This window comes from Pan paniscus, chromosome 4 (assembly GCF_029289425.2).
Source record: "Pan paniscus chromosome 4, NHGRI_mPanPan1-v2.0_pri, whole genome shotgun sequence".
NCBI classification, from domain to species: Eukaryota; Metazoa; Chordata; class Mammalia; order Primates; family Hominidae; genus Pan; species Pan paniscus.
Window position 1 is genome coordinate 36,725,640 of NC_073253.2, and position 14,674 is coordinate 36,740,313.

Consider the following 14,674-nt stretch of genomic DNA (forward strand, 5'->3'; position numbering starts at 1 on the left):
CTTTGTAGGGACATGGATGAAATTGGAAATCATCATTCTCAGTAAACTATCTCAAGAACAAAAAACCAAACACCGCATATTCTCACTCATAGGTGGGAATTGAACAATGAGAACACATGGACACAGGAAGGGGAACATCACACTCTGGGGCCTGTTGTGGGGTGGGGGGAGGGGGGAGGGATGCATTAGGAGATATACCTAATGCTAGATGATGAGTTAGTGGGTGCAGTGCACTAGCATGGGACATGTATATATATGTAACTAACCTGCACATTGTGCACATGTACCCTAAAACTTAAAGTATAATAATAATAAATAAATGAAAAACAACAACAACAAAAAAAAAACCCTGAGAGCACTAAGAATCTTAGCAGTAACAGAAAATCCTCTTCCTTCTCCACTCTCTCCTGCTCCCCCTCCCTCTCCACTCCCAGTATAGAGAAATGGCCAGACTTTAACAATAGCAAAATCACTAAACTTGGGTCACCTTATTGTAGGTCATGTGAGGGTTTTTTGCTTTGCTTAAGGACAATTTTTATCTGTTTCTTTTGCAGAGTCAGATTCTAAAAGGTGGAGGAAATAACCTACCCCTTCGTACTGGGTTCAAGTTAATAATCCCTGTTAGACCGAATGTACCTCCCCAGAAGGGCCTACCTCAACCACAGCTCTTGGTGAATAGATGCTCTCTCTGCCACTGGATTGTAACTTCTAGGAGCAGGGAGCAAGACTTCGTTGGCGTCTCTGAGCCCCAACATTGCTCACCTATGTTGCTGATAGATCACGTGGCCATTGTACTTTGTTACAAGACAGGTAGCTGGGAACAAGCATTCTACTGAGAACCTAGAGTTAGAGATGGAGTAGAGTGGAATGTTGTCAAAAACCTTGTACATAGATGATTCCTGGAAGACATTTCCCAGAGAAAACTGACAGCAAAGTAAAGTCATTCATTTCACCCATTGATTTCTTGGTAAAGTACATGTCTCTAGGCAGAGGCTCTCTTGAGATAAGAAGCCCTTGAAATACATATGACCTGGCTCTGTGTGTGTGTGTGTGTGTGTGCACATATGCAAGAAAAACAGCCTAAGCCCTTCCTAAACAGGGGTAAATGTGGCTATTTGAAATGGAATTGCCAAAACCTCTGTACCAGAACCTTCCATCTTGCAAGAGAAGGAAATTAACTAAACCCTGATTGTAGTTTCCCAATTCCAAAACTCCCCAAAACCCCCCTGCGAGAGAGAGCCTGGACCCAGCCTCATTTAGATTCTTTAACTGGCAAAAAATGGTTCTCACTCCTCCTCTTCCCAGCCCCTGAGATTATAGTTCTTTCAGCTCCCTCATTGCTTTTGAAAATCCCGTAATACTCCTTTTATTCTTCCTGTGATGAGCATCTTGTTTTTGTCAAAAAGATAATGTGCTGGCATTTCCTATCTTTACATTGATCCTCTAAGCAAGTGAAGTACAGAGGACCATGCCAGAAGAGGGAGCATAATTAATACCTTTGTGATTCTGTCCAAGTTCCTAAGAAATGATTAGAACTCAGTTATCCTGGTGTTTGCCAGTTGAGATCAAGCCAACATCTGTACTTGTCTTTCCTTCCCAGAGGGCATGACAAGGAAAGAGAAAGAGAAGAGTTCAAAGAATTAAAAACAGAGTTTTCATTAGGATAACATTTGGGGTCAGGTAAACATCTCTTTCGAGTTTCATTGAAAAATTCCAGGAGGCCAAGGGCAAAAATCTCTGGAAGACTTGTTTCAAGGAGTGTAGCTCAGTGGAAAGTTCACTTTTAAAAAATTTAAGAAAACTGAATATGATATTGCTTAGGGGAATCTAAAAAAAAAAAAAGCTCAAAGGACATCAGAAAAACAAAATTGTCTTTTTCTCGTTTAGAAAGTGTGGAAGGCCTGGGAAAGATTTTCCCCAGTGACTAGGAAATATTTCTTCATTGTATGTAAGCTACTCTCCTTTTAGGAGCTGTGGAGTCATTTCTTAAGGCTGTGAGCTTGAGTCTTGAATGGACTCAGCTTGGGGAGAGTGCAGTATGACTGTCCGTAGTGAGCCAGGCAAATGGACCCGTGTACGGCAGATAGCCTAGTTCTTGGTCGTTCACTTTTGTGTTGTTCCAGTTGCCAGTTTCAGCGTTTAAATGACACCTTTTATATGAGTTGAGCTCTTATTTAACTTAAAAAAAAATGTTGAGAGAAACAGCCCCCTTTGACTCTGAAGGAAATAAAATCACAAGTCAAGATACCAATGGGAGATTGTGGAATTTCTGTCCTGGAGATCCTCAGAAGTAGAACATAAAAATTAGGTCACTTAAGTAAGTCTGCTTGGAGGCTGACCAAGATGGCCTTTTGCAGTGTTCCAAGTTTATGAAATAACTCATGTTGATATTCATATACAGTTAGGGCATCAAGACGATCAGTCCTTTGTTACCTTATCCTGTGACTTCTTAAAATGTTTTGACTTCCCTATGCCTGGAAGGCCTGCGTCTCTCATTTGCATTGTATGATATTGTTGCTTGTGGAAATTTAGGAATGAGTGGGAGGGGGAAGTAAGAGGGGTTATCCTTTTAGAAAACATTTGATCTTTTCAGAGGATGGCACTGAGAGGACACTTGGCATAGACAGAGCTGACTGGACTGAACCTATTAACAAAATCTCTAAAGAACTGCACTTAGCTTGTGGGTACTTCCTGTAAAGAACTATTGCATTGCCAATGATCAAGTTTGCTGGCTTTTAATGATCTATAAAATGCTAAAAGATTGCTTGGTTCAATGTCACTGGAAGCTATTTCACTTTAAAAAGTTAAGAAGACTGTTGGTATCTATATAACAAATCTGCCTATGTACCCCTGAACCTAAAGTAAAAGTTAAGAAACAAACAAACAAAAAAAGATTGTCAGAAGATTTTAAATTCATCTGGCTCCAGTGGGAGCCTAGAATGACAAAGAATTGAAAAGTCAAAGAAAAGGTTATTTGTGGAATGTCAAACCACAGTGAACATAGTTCTTGGTGACTTGTTGAATTTCCACTGTCCCTGGGGCCCTCTCTTCTCCTGCAAATTGTATCCAGTTCAGACGCCTAGTGCATAGTGGCAAACCAGTTTCCCTCCCTCCACTGCCCTTAAAGAGACACAGCTCATGTTTCATGAGCACCTGTGCGGAGGACTTGTTTTTTTAGGAATGGGAGAAATTTAAGGCTGATAAAGGTGCTCAGCGGACAGGAGAGCAAAAGGTAAAATTGGGAGACTTACCTTTACATATTTATTTACTTTTTCGTGGGTAATTTATGAAGATTCTAATTTCTTTCATTCTTTTTTGAGTAAAAATTTATCTTTTTTTTTTTTTTTTTTTTTTTTTGAGACGGAGTCTCGTTCTGTCGCCCAGGCTGGAGCGCAGTGGCGCGATCTCGGCTCACTGCAAGCTCCGCCTCCCGGGCTCACGCCATTCTCCTGCCTCAGCCTCCCAAGTAGCTGGGACTACAGGTGCGTGCCACCACGCCCGGCTAATTTTTTGTATTTTTAGTAGAGACGGGGTTTCACCATATTAGCCAGGATGGTCTCGATCTCCTGACCTTGTGATCCACCCACCTCGGCCTCCCAAAGTGCTGGGATTACATGGGAGGGCCGCTGTACCTGGCCCTCCATGTGGTGGTTTTCAAGGTGTTTGTTTATTTACAGCAAAACCCTTTCTTTCAAATGAAATCTTGTGTTTAACCCTAATATAGGAAACAGATCAAGAGCTGCTGCCTTGTGGGGGTTGCCTGCAGCCTCCTTCTTGCCACGTGGTCCCTGAGGCACAGCTGAGCAGCCTGTTTTATAATCCACTGGCAAGAACACAGGATTAGGAAGCAGTGTCTGTTTAGCGGTCCCTAGCTCTGCCACCAAGACCTTTGGTCACTTTACGTCTCTCGATTCTTTTATGAAATGATGACTTTGGGCCAGAGTCTCTCTGAGGTCCTTCCTTCTCTGACAGCCAGCAGTTCTGAGTCACACAGAGAGACTGAGGTGGTGAGGTGTTTGGTGACGCACAGCAAGAACAGGTCTGGAGAGAGGAAGAATCACCCTGCTTTAGCATGAATAGCCTTCACTTCATGTAAGCGAAAGCTCAGGAACCAAAACATGCATCAGCAGAATTGCCTCTGAGGACAGTGTTTTCTGAAGGTTTCAGCGAGGCATCTGCAACCCGTTAGCACAGAAGAATCTTGTGGGGAAAAGGACTTCAATCAATTGTAGGTGGTTGTTTACCACTGATTGTTGAATTTGCTGATCAGCAGTGGTTTGGTTAAAACCATTTTCCCTTACTAGACAAAATTATGTCCCATCACTTCTTTGTTGTTGTTAGTTGGGAAATGCATCTGAGACACTTCAAGAATCTGCAGCCAATTAACACATTTGGTTAGAGAATGGAGATGGTGAGGCCAGGGTCAGGGTTCAGTTGGTATGTAGGCCAGTTAGCTGGGCTGGGCCGTCTGGCCAGACTGTACTTTTAACCCCAACCAACTGGCTCTCACATGTGTGCCATGGGTCACAGGGAAGGGTTAGAGGGCATGGAAGGATATCCCAGCTCAACCTCTCCTCCTGGGGCCAAGCTGGGCCTTTGCCCTGCTGCCGGAGGGCTGGGCCTGGTGTACAGAGGGCACCCTCCCCACGTCTTTAACAGCTAAAGGGAAATGTGAAATACTCCCCACGGACCAGTATCTTCACGCCCGCTGTTAGTGGGCCTCTTCAGTCTGAAGACAAAACTTCCTCCTCTAAGTTAGAACAGACATTATGTAAATAATGCTTCATAGTTCTCATCGTGAGCGTACTCTCCTCCTCTTTGGGAATTGGGAGAAGAGCTGGCATTAAAAGAGAAATTTTCTTCTGTTTTGGGTATTTGCTTCTATTGGATTTAGTTACAATTTGTTTCCTATAAAATATAGGAAACACAAGTAGTTTGAAGTAAACGATCTTAGTTAGGCACTTTTGATGAGAAAAGTGTTCATTCCTATTATACAAAATTCAAACATTACAGAATTCTAAAACTTACACACTTCTTAATCTATGCACAAACCTACCCCCATGGTAGCCATCAAGATAATCTTGAATCAATTTAAAAATGGACATAAAAATTAGAATTTTAAAACTTGTGATTTATTTTTCCCCCAGAATTATTTGGGTCCAGGGCAACGGCTTCCAAAGTGTTTGTTTCAACAGTGAGTGCTTTCTTCAAAATTTTAAGTCAAATTCTAACATGGGGGGAAAAAAGATGAAAGCAGAGACAGGCTGTGCAGGAGCTCTGCTCACTTCCTCCTCTGCCTAACCAGTGAAACTTACAGGTCCCTCTGTTGAGAGACCCCCTCTGCAGAGATACCTCCAACATGCCCTTCCCTGCTGTTTCAGCAGTTGAGTGTGTTGGCCTCAACTTCCCTGACCAACTCTTCTAAGTGGGGCAGCTGTAGTGACGCTTGTTTCCCTGCCATTCACTTGAGGTGGTTATTTTTAGCTAAGCTATAGTTAGTTGCAAACTTAAAAGCTAACCACCTAAGCCAACCAGTATTTTTTCCTATCTTAAAATTGGACCTTTACATTTAAGTCATCCTTTCAGTTTAGCTCAAATGCCACATTTGTCACTACTTTTTAGTCTGTGCCAAGAAATTTTTCTCCTCATGGATTGGGTTTAAGGTTGTCACGATAGTGCTTGCACCCACCATGGTAGACAATTCTGTTCATGGATCTTGTAGAAATGAGTTTTTTCCTTGTACGCCCCGTTCCAGGAAATTGAGTTCCTGCCTGTTTTCTCTTCCCCACTAGATAATAAGACGCAATGCAGTGTTATTTCACACTGTAGGTCTTGGGTGCCCAAGCCTTTTTGGGACCCAAGCTGCACAGCAGGACCAGGCGAGCGAGCATTACGGCCTGAGCTCCACCTTCTGTCAGCTCAGCAGCAGCATTAGATTCTCATAGGAGCACAAACCCTATTGTGAACTGTGCGTGAGAGGAATCTAAGTTGCATGCTCCTTATGAGAATCTAATGCCTGATGATCTAAGGTGGAACAGTTTCATCCCAAAACCATCTCTCCCTTACCCACTGCCCACAGAAAAATTGTATTCCAGGAAACAGGTCCCTGGTGGCAAAAAGGTTGGGGACTGCTGCTGTAGATAATGCAGGATTATCCATTAAACTCCGTATCTGTTAAATAGTATATCTGTTAAACTCTGAACAACTCTTGAGTAACTCCTAGCCCTAAAAAAGAAAAACACAGCCTGGTATAAATGTTCAATTTTTAGGTCCATGCTGTACCCAAATACTTGTCATTTGGCACTGAAAGTGGTCTTTCACAGTCTTACAATGTCCTCATATATTTAGTTAGTATATATATATATGTATGTGTGTATATATATATGTGTGTGTGTATATATATGTGTGTGTATATATATACACACATATATACACATATATACACATACATATATACACACATATATACACATACATATATATATACACATACATACATATATATATATAATGTACTTTGTAGAATTATTTGGCTAAGCTTTGAAGAGATAGCTCAGATATTTCACATGCACTATTTTAATACATACGTCCCTCTGAGATAGATGCTATTTTTTCTTTTTACTATATAGTAGCCAGCTCTTTCCTTACTTACTTCACATGCTTTTCTGGGGGTAATCTCACTCTTTCCTATGACTTCAGTCATAGGAAACTTCATAGGTGACTTCAGTCACCTCCTATATGTTTGCAATTTTCCAAACTATATTGCCTGTGCTACTGGAATCCCCCCTACCTGGTTGCCCAGCTAGGTACTTCAAACCTTAAAAGCTTCAACAGAGCGAAATGTCCTCCCTATCTCGTCTGATCTCCTTTCCCCCCAGCATTTGGTCAAGACATTATCATCTGCCCACGCGTGTATTCATCAACTGATATTTACTGAGAGAGTGCGTTATTTCTCAGGCACCATTACTGGTGTTAGGGATCTATATATCACAGACCAAAACTGATTAAAAGCCTTGTCTTCAGGGAGCTTACATCCTAGTGGATAGACAACTAACTTAAAAATTCAGATCTATTTCTGTACTTACCTAGCTAGACATTGCTGTCTCTGTGTATCCACCTTATCCATCCATATGATGGGCGCCAGGCAGTGGTGAGAGCTGTGGACAGGCAGTGCTGGAGGCACAGAGGGGTGTGTTGCACTTTTAGCGAGGGTGGCCAGGGAAGGAGGTAACATCTGCGTGGAGATTTGAATGAAGCAAGGGATGAGTATGAATATCTGTGATTTTGGGGGGCCTGCCTCACCCTCTGTTAGTCCTTCCCAGTCAAGGACTGTTTTGGTCATTTTTGGATGTCACCCCAAGCCACAGTTTGTAAATGTGAGCCATGAGATGAGTGGATGGACTTGAAACAGGGAGTTAGACAATCGAATAATTATTAGTATGGTAGATGTGACCCCTACCACTCTGAGCTGCGTGAGCTCAGAGAAGGGTGGCATGGAGAGGGCAGAGGCGAGGGTGGGTTCAGAGAAGGCTGCGTGGAAGATGACACTGAAGTTGGGTCTTGAGCAGAGTTTCATGCATGGAGTTGGGAAGGATATAGAGGCAAAATAGTTACAGAGGCAGATGCCCTGGGCCTCAAATCTGAGGTTTGCAGAATGCAGCATCGAGTTCAGGGTCCACACAGGCCAAAAAAAGGAGAGGAGCACAGCACCATGACCTGTGATGGGCAGTGTGCAGCAAACTCCAGGACAGATGAGCTGGGGGTGGGTGTGTTTTAAGAGGACAATTTCCATTTACCTGATTTTGAGTGCTGCCTTTGGAAAAGGAAAGATGCGAGAAGGAACCGAAGGCATCTTTCCAGATGCCTCCATGAGAGTGTTCCTTCCCTACATCTCCCTTACTCTGTGTCTTGTCTTCTAGTTTTAATCTTGGCATCTGCTTTTCAGAAACATTGGTCTGTTATTACTTAAAGCTTATGCCTAGATTTGGAATGCAGACCACTAAGAACTGTCAGGCACAGAAAGCGCTTGTCAGCACTTAACAGCCCAAGTTATTCACTGCGGCCACCTGTTTGCCTGGCCTGTTCCCCAAGTGTGCTGCACTCACCTGTCTGCCTGTAATGCCCTGTGTCTGTGGATCTTAAATAACCTATTCTGGAACAAGTAGGATATTTGATGAGGTTTGCACATTGCTCGTGCTCAACACTGTTCACAGTAGTTTCTGTCTTGCAAAATGATCATATGTGTGTGTGTGTATATATATATATACTATATATACAGTATATATACTATATATAGTATATATAGTGTATATATAGTATATATAGTGTATATATATAGTGTATATATATATAGTATATATATATAGTATATATATATATATTCAAGGTTAAAAGCAAGACAATTGAGTAATTGTCATCTGGAGGAGGGTTTCTCAGAATTGCCTATACACATTTGCTCCCCTGTCACTCTCCTTCATCATTCATAGTCTAGGGCTACCCTACAATAGAAGGAGTTCACAGAGGTCAGTCCAGACACTGGTGTTTTGGAAACACACCCACTGGAGGATCCCCCCTGCCTTGGACAGCGTCACTGCTACTCTGTGCTCCATTGCTGCCTGCGATTCCTCCTTGCCTCCTGCGCTTTCTTCTCATGCTGGAATTCCTGCTGTCATGTTTGCCTGATGATTTTCTCCACTCTCGTTAACCCGGTATTTCTTTCTTCTACATAGCCTGACTTTTCTAACTACTATCTGTAGGGAATGTTCATAGGGCAATGATCCTTTTGTTTATTCAGTAAACATTTATGAATTGTCTACTCTATGTCATGCCCTATGTTGAGTGCAAGAGATATTGAGAGGAGTAAGCTAGAATTAGTTTTGTTCTCAAGGACCTTGTTGTCCCATAGATTTATAACAAAATATTGGGGAAGAGGTAAGAATTATGTGAATGAACATGGTCCCAGCAGTGTGGGAATAACAATAGCAGTGTTTTGATGTGCACACCTGGCATGTTAAAAAGCAGTATAATTGAATATGACTTGTGGCTGGCATGTTATAGGCTATTCTGTTGTACCTAGATATTTAAAAACATACTCTCTAACAGCTTTACGTTGATGGGATAATGTTTGAATCAAGGAGTTTCTCCTTCCTTAAGAGAAGGAAGTTTTCCTGATTAGCAACATTTGGCTTAGAGTCCGTGAGGTCTTTGGAAACTTGAACCTCAGTCTTTCACCACTGTGGTTGAGTGGCAGGGCCGGCATTGTTGGGGTTCAGGTTCCCAGCGTCTCACATGCGTTTAACACAGTCCAGCCTTTGGCAAGCTGCCACTTTCTGTGCTTGGTAGACGGTTGATGAAACTCGACACTCTCATGTCTTTCCTTGAAAATCTTGCAAGGTTCAGCAATCCTTCAGTGGCTGACCCAGTTCTGTTAAACTCCTGTCGTCAGACACAATTGTGAGGTTGTCCTGGACCTGTTGTCAGAGAATGCATTTCAGACTTTAAAAAAAAGTTACACCAGCCTAGTTCTGGAGCAACGATTAATGCTTTGGCTGCAGAAATGGGGAGTGCTCTTTGTGCATAGTATGCGGCCACAGACTCCCCTTAAAATGTGGACAGACTTCCCCGAGCATTTGTTGTATCAGTAGAGCACAGTAAAGTAGGATTTGGACAATTATTCCTTTAGTTGACTCATGTAAATAAAGCCTTAGAGAGTGTGTCTACTGAAAATATAATGAGCTCTTCCTAGTCAGGTAGAAGGGATGGTTTTGTGAGAGTAGCAGAGCTCTTACTGTATTTTTGTTTTAGCTAATCTTGCTTTGGTATTTGCCTTGGTGCTTCAAGTCTTTGGGGCCCATCCTTGCCCCTGTTCTTAATATGGGGAGATAATACTTAATAAGAATGATGGTTGCAGGCATCTTACATTGGTTGTTGCAGTATTGCCTAGCTGGAAATACACTGGCCTGCCTGGGGGGTCAGAAGTCCTAGATTGAAGGCCGTATTCTATCATTTACTAATGGTGTGATTTAGCTTAAGTGGCTCAAATTCTTGGTTTATAAAATGGGGATAGTAAAGATGTCTCTCCCCACCCACACTCCGGCCCCCTTTTAGTAATAGTGCCTATAAAATGAGAAAATGAATTGCAGAGTGTCCTGTGATACACAGTGCTCTGCCATGAAGCTCCCATTCTTGCCGTGGGTGGGCATAGACCTCAGGTCTCAGGGAAGGATTGTGAGAGGACAGTTGCTGAGACTTTCCCCCTCTGTGGCCTCTGTGATCCTGACTTACTGTTTCTTAACCCACCCCAGAGGCAACCTGGACCACCTCAGGGCAACTCTGTTTATTACAGAGTTCTTTCTTCATTCAGCTGAAATTCACCCCTGTCATTTCCAAGGTAATTTTCACTCCTTGGTTCTAGTTTTACAGAGTAACATGAAACAATTCAAATCAGTGCACTTCAAGTCTTAGCAATCTGTAACTGACAAAAGGGGTCTTACAACTCTGCTTCCTGTTTTTGGCAATTCAATTCAATAAATAAGTGCTGGTGCCCATCACGTGGGGGCCGTGTTCTCTGTGTGGCACTAAAGGCAGCTATTGTTTCTCCTGACATCCGGAAGTGTAACAGAAGGGCATGCAGCCCAAATGGAGATGAATGGGAAGTGAAGACTTTTTAACTCCTTAATGTGCAAAAACACGGTAGTTTTAATTTTATTTAGAATGTTTGTTGGAATAAACAGTGCCTACTTTGATTGGACTGTAAGTGGCCAAGCAGACTAATAATATACATATATACAGATAAAGACCAATATTTACATGAACCCATGTATTTAACAACCAGTAAGTGAATAAAAACCCATATTTGCATTTAGGAAAATGGAAAAAAGGTGACCTGGCAGTGTGAGAATACCTTTGTATGTGCTCTAATTGATGTTCTTGTCATCAGCACATCCCATGAGAGGATCCTGAAGTGTCTTCTCAGTGATTAGAGGAACCACACTCTTTACACTGAGTTTTGCATGTTGATTATAGTATCCAAGACAAAAATGAACAAATGAAAAAGCAGTACAGCCTTAGCAGTAGGTGCCCCTAGCAGTTCTTGACCCCTGTTACTGACTAGCTGTGTGCCTTTGAGGAAGCCAGCCCTTATTCCTCAGGAATTTGTTTCCCTCATAGTTAAAATGCGGCCAAAATTTTCTCTCCTGCTTGCATTATATAGTTGTTAGGATAAAATGTGATCATGTATACGGATTTGAATATTAACACCACTTCTTGCAAGCCATGTAACTTTTGGTAAGGTTAAGTTTCTTTTTGCCTGCTTCCTCATCCTTAAAATGGGATAATACTGGTAGCTACTTCAGGGGTTTTGTGAAAGCAAATGAGTTAATTCACAAAAATTGTTTTTCAGAAACATTAGTCTCTTATTACTTCATAAACTTTAAGTAATAACAGACCAATGTTTCTAAAAAACAGATGCCAAGATGAAAACTAGAAATAAAGACACTGTTCTAATACATAGAACAATGCCTGACAGTCCTGATATATTAACTTTTTAGGTGAATGTTTGAAGGTTCTGTGACTTAGTATATTTTTAGTATACTGTATCTTCAAAATAGCATATTTTTAAAAAAAATGAAAATCACACCCTGTAAACTAACCAAACCCAGAACATAACTGCCATGTTTTTATCTTCCTGACTACTTTGGTGGTTTCACAAGATATTACTTCTTTGTCAGAAAAGCTTAATCATGATACTAAGAACCTATTCCTAAATGCCTGTTATCTTCAAAGCTTTGGGTCAAATTAATTGATTCTAGAAAATGCTTTTTACTGTCAGTGTGAATTTGGAAAGCTTTAGGGGGGAACTGGGATAGAATTCTGCCTTTTCCGTTACTGTTGGGGTCTTGACTGTCTTAACTGTCCAGAGCTTTGCTTGGTTTATATGTAAAAAAAGGAGATTTTAAAAAATGTTATCTTTGAATTTTGAACAGTACCAAGGTTGAAGTGACTCATTTTGTTGTGACTCATTTAGCTTTTAGAAATAAGGAAATGTTGATCAAGAACTCCATTTATAACAGACCCATTCATAATAATCCTAGTGGCATATTTCACAGAAGCCATTTCCAGATAAAAATACTGATCATGACTTCCCCTAAAGGGTAAAATAAAATTGTGGGAAATGTTTAGAATTTAGCAAGTAATTAAGTTAACAAAGAACCATTTTTAAAAAGTCATCGTTTCGCCGGGCGCAGTGGCTCATGCCTGTAATCCCAGCACTTTGGGAGGCCGGGGCGGGTGGATCACTTGAGGTCAGGAGTTCAAGATCAGCCTGGCCAACATGCTGAAACCCTGTCTCTACTAAAAATACAAAAATTAGCTGGAGGTGGTGGCACATGCCTGTAATCCCAGCTACTCAGGAGGCTGAGGCAAGAGAATCGCCCAGGAGGTAGAGGTTTCAGTGAGCCGAGATCGCGCCATTGTACTTCAGCCTGGGTGACAGAGGGAGACTCTGTCCCAAAAAAAAAAAGTCTTAGTTTCCTTAACTGTTATAACAAATGACTTTATGAATTCAGAATTCTTTTGTATATTTTTATTAAAGTGAAACCCCATGACTGTTGTCCAGTATCTTCAAGTTTATTACTAAACTAAAATGACATTTTTAGATAGTGGCCTTTGTGCCACTGTTGGCTTTTCAACCTCAGGTACACTTTGGATTAACACTGGTGCTGCTGATATTAAGCTACTTACCTGCATATAAGTGTGGACATTCATAGCTTGATATTACAGATTTTGATTGTTAGCCCATGGCTGTATTTGAAAATTTGCTTATAGAAAATAAGCATGTGGACTTCTTGTTTTCTTGCTTATCAGTGGTATTGAGGCTGTTGAATGTTTTCTGTTTAATTTACCTTATGTGTAATTATACATATTTATACACCCCGATTACATTTTCAATATCTCATGAACTCAAAATGCTTTTTTTCTAAATATTTACTCATATACAGTGTTACCTCGTAGTCCTAAATAACATAAGCCTAATCATTTTTAAATGAAGAAATTACTTTTAAATGTGCAAAAAGAAAAAGCTAATTGGCTAGTCATCTGCTAGCCAATTTCTTTTAGAGTTTGCATTAAGGAATATGTGGTTTCTGTCGGGGGAGGTGATGAATAGGCTTTGTAGAGTGGAAGAGATTCTTTTAAGAGCAAGATTATCTGATAGGAGGAAAAAGGCGTGTTTGGAAACCCTGGATCCTGTGGTATTGAGGAAGGTTCTCTACTTCTTTTAACATCAGTTTCCCCATCTGTTAATGGGTATCTTTGTCTAGAAAGGTTGTAATATATTCCTATAACAGTCCCAGGTGCATGATAGATTTTCAACAAATGGTAATTGTGACATTTTATGTTAGAAATTTGTTCCATTTATGTTTAATATTTCAAAGCAATGCTGAAGAGACATTTGAGGATTCTCTGTTTTGTGAATGTATTAGTAGGCTTATAATTTTCTAAAGGTTCCCTGAAGACTTTGAGACCACCAAAAGGAATCCTTGATTTCTAAATAAACTAATCATTAAATAAGTTCTTACTTTTCAACTTTTCTTTTTACTATGTTAGGGTTTTTCTAAAAATGGCCCTTTTTCCACTTTCCCAGTCTTGACATCTTTGTGAATTTAGCTTTAGAACATTAACCAGCGTAACTGAAAAGGATATAAAGTGCTGCTAGTATAGTTTTTTCAGTCACAATTTTGTATTTTATTTCTTAATTTGTTTCTGGATTTTTGAGCCTTTTTATGGTCATTCATAAAGTGTCCTCCCGGACACAAGTTGTATTTTTAAGTTGGTCCCCTTGTGAGGGGAAAGGAAAGGATGTAATTAGGTACATGTTCACAAGCTGGACAATCCCCCCTGGCCTTTTACTTTTTCTGGTTCATCAGTGGTTTGGACCCTGTGTTCGTGTGTCGGTGTTCCTGGGGGGAGTGGCCGTGTTCTAATGCAAGTTGAGCTGTGTGCTGCCTGGGGACCAATATTTGAATCGTCACATATTTTAATGAGATATAAAATTGCATGCTAAGTCTTCTTTGTGTGTATGTGTTTTTAAAATCTAACTCTTTGTTCAATTTGTTTTTCCAGGTGGCATTTTTCTGAAACTGTTGATTAAGACTTCCCAGCATTCCTACAGATATAAATAGGTAAGTAAATGAAATCACATGACCTTATTGTTGGTGATTGTTTGGAAACAATTTTCCAGCAAATGGCAACTTCTTGAAAAAGATGCAGTGTTTCAAACTTTTGAACCCTGTGTGGTCAGCACTAATTTTTTTAAGGCTAGAAACATCACTTGGATCAGCATACATAAATGTTATAAACAACCCTGTGAAGTTTCATAAATGATATTGAATTTAATGCTATAATTGCCACACTTCAATTCTGACATGCTTTGTCACCATTCATACCCAAGTTTCAGAGCTCTTTATAATAGGCATAGCTGAATTTGTCCTTCCTTTCGAGCTTCTCTGTGGACCATTTCATCATTTTTATCATTTCTCTCAGAGAAAGTAGAGATAGCTGATTAAAAATACCCAATTTTATTACTCAGTGATAGCTCATATGGAAGGCTTGTGGGAATAAAAGTTAAAAACACTTGACTAATAGGTGATTTATGATTAATTCTACAGGTTCTAAT

General features: G+C 40.6%; 1 protein-coding gene across 4 annotated transcripts in view; it reads left to right on the plus strand.

Moving 5' to 3' along the window:
* The window catches only part of LHFPL2 (LHFPL tetraspan subfamily member 2), a 164,165-nt gene that overhangs the window by 70,518 nt on the left and 78,973 nt on the right, over nt 1-14,674 (plus strand). For all 4 annotated transcript variants that reach the window (XR_008625361.2, XM_055112279.2, XM_055112278.2 and 1 more), the window contains one exon: nt 14,122-14,180. The gene's annotated coding sequence lies outside the window, so the exon portion shown is untranslated. The remainder of the gene's footprint in view (nt 1-14,121; nt 14,181-14,674) is intronic.